Source organism: Vicugna pacos, unplaced genomic scaffold (assembly GCF_048564905.1).
Source record: "Vicugna pacos unplaced genomic scaffold, VicPac4 scaffold_18, whole genome shotgun sequence".
Lineage (NCBI taxonomy): Eukaryota > Metazoa > Chordata > Mammalia > Artiodactyla > Camelidae > Vicugna > Vicugna pacos.
Genome location: NW_027328739.1, coordinates 818939 through 821679, shown reverse-complemented (window position 1 = coordinate 821679; position 2741 = coordinate 818939). Strand labels below are relative to the sequence as shown.

General features: G+C 35.1%; 1 long non-coding RNA gene across 1 annotated transcript; it reads right to left on the bottom strand.

The window, feature by feature from the left end:
• Window positions 1-1252: 1252 nt before the first annotated feature.
• Window positions 1253-2527, bottom strand: LOC140692836 (uncharacterized). The gene is made up of 2 exons (XR_012068440.1): window positions 2288-2527; window positions 1253-1572 (listed from the first exon to the last, which is right to left on the bottom strand). It is a non-coding gene; the product is annotated as an uncharacterized lncRNA (long non-coding RNA).
• Window positions 2528-2741: the final 214 nt, after the last annotated feature.

The following is a 2741-nucleotide window of genomic DNA, read 5'->3' as shown; positions in this document are numbered from 1 at the left end:
GCAATGGCACTGTCTCTTCTGGAAAAAGCTCTGATTCTAAGAAGTAAATTAATTTGGAGTCAGTATAGTTATTGGTATGGGGAAGAGAATCAGCTATTTTGGGATGGGTGGGTGATGAAAAGACAGGAAAATATCCAGCAAATGAGAAAGGAATGATTTAGACTTATGGAAGTATGAATTGAGAAGACAATGATACTTTGTCTTCTGTACCTACCTCCAATTACTGTCTTGAGTGACTAGTCCTTGCGCTGTGAAAAGAGCTAGTTTGTGGTATAGAGTAAAGACCATAACGAAATAGTTTGAAAACCATGACAGTTTTGATCTTTCAGGAAAGTAGATTTTGCTTAAAGTCAACATGTATTTTTCATTCACTAAATACTAAAATGCATCCTGTGGCATGTGCTGTGCTTACTGTGCTGGTATCCAAGGCCGACAAGGAAAGCGGGATAGACATAAAACATCTGGAGGAGGTGGTTTCTGTGCTGAGAGGAGGATAGTCTAAGTAGGTAAAAGGAGGACACCCAACGTCCAAGGATGAGCTGGAATAAAACTGTTGAGTTTGGAGCTAACATTGTTGAGAAACATTTGGCTGGATATATATCCAGATACAGTGAAACATAAAGATATGCCAAGGTAGTCAGATGCCAGATTTATAAAGAAATGACTAAACTAAATTGAGTTAATTTTGTGTGATTAGAGTTGGAAATGCATTAAGTGCCATCCTGAGAACGTAAGCTTTTCTTTGGCTGGAAGATAATAGCAACATAAATTATTAACTAGAAAATATAGTGTAGACTCTTGAGGGCAGGAAATGAAAGCACCAACTGGAATGCTTTGAGAACAGCACAAAGAACACCATAGATAAATTACTACTTAAATTCTACCACATGCTGAATGTGCCATCTGAGACTACATCATGTGACCTTTTTGATTCCAGGGATGACATATTAGAGAACATGATCCGTGGGTGGTTCCTGCATGTATCTCCTGTTCCAAACTATCCTAACTTAACACATTTAATACTTTCCAGGAAGAACCAAAAACCACTTATTACTTTTCCCTCTCTCCATGTTTTATTATTTTTCCAAATTCTTCCAGTTTTTTCTTCTTCCTTACAAGAAATTATTTAAATTTACTCCCATATTGTTCCATCAAAAGATTTTATCAATCAAATATCTCTTTTTTTTTAAATGGCAAGTTAGTCTCCTGTTTAAATCTTAACTCTATTAAGAAATATTAAGGAAAATACAGGTACACATCTATGTTTATTGTTCAAATAAGAAAATAGCAGATAGTTGTCGACATTTGCCAACATCATTTATAATTTTTGTTTCCTACATAATCTGGTAGTTCTCTGGTAGATCAGTTGTAATTAGGATGACATTCATAAACTGAAGATGGCTGATGAGTTGGCCTTGAAAGAGAGTTAGCTGATGTATCAGCTATCACTGGCACTGGAAAGCGTGGGTTGCACCCTGGTTGAAGTTTAGGAAAACGACCTTCATTTGCAGATATGTTGTGATATGTATTTGGAAAAGTAGAAGGCTCCAGCATCAGTCCATAATAATTGCCCTGTATGGGAGATAAGATACTCTACTGAGAAATAGAAGTTGTAGTTTAAATGGAGTTCACAACACGGCCATTTGTTTCATTGTAACTGCTTTGAGAGTGCCAGTGGAGAGTGGTCAACTTATTTAGAATAGCTCGTTGACCCACTGCAATTTGTTCTGGTGGTCTGACATTGATGATGGAGGAGAAAAATCACCTCTGATCGGGGTAGTTGTATCACCAATTATGTGGCTAGTAGAGGGCTTTCTTTTTAGAAATTTGCAGAAGGTAATCATGGACTTTCTCCAATAGTGTCAGCCACAAATCCAGAATTATTATTATCCACATTATATCCTGCTTTAAAGTGCTGCTCTTTGAAGTCTTCAGCCAATGAAGACACCAGAGAGGCATTTTTAATCCCAACTCTTCTTTTTATTCTCACTAAAAGCTGGGGACAGCCTCGTTTAAAATTTGGATTATGATAAAAGTGCAGCTACAACCAAAGGAGAAACATTTTAGTAATATTTATACCAAAATACAAGACTACAATAAGCCTAAAGTATAAAACCTGATTCCACGTTTACTATGTAAGGATAATATCATCAAAATATGAACATTGCTAACAATATTTTGAAGTTCCTTATTTGGAAAATACACATTTAAATATTATAGTCATCAAATTTAAATGTTAGCATTTGCGGTAACGGTGAATGACACTTTTGAAAAGCAGCTTTATTACCTTTATATGGATTTCTGGAATGATTCATAGTTGTAAGCAAAGTTTCTCATAATCTTGAATACTTAAGTCACTGTCCTCATTTTTTAGAATAAATAAAGAATTTTAGACTTAATAGTTTAATACAATTTTCAAAATCTTGCTTTACTTTTATATTACCATTGATTGATGTGCAAAATAAAATTTTATATATAAGTTACCAAGTGGTAACTAAAATTTTTTATATCTTTCTTAATACAGACACTTCTTTTTCTTCTGCTGGAAAGTCAGCTAGACAAGCACACATTTGAAAATTCTGCCTCACTTTCCTAAACCCATAAAAGTTAAGCTGTCTAAGTAAACTTTTCATGCTTCCAGTTTCAAATATTCTGAAAGGGGCCTTTCTTTCCAAAACTTCCTTCTTCAAGACATCTTCATCAATCACTACGGAAGACCCCATGAACACCCCACCAGATGG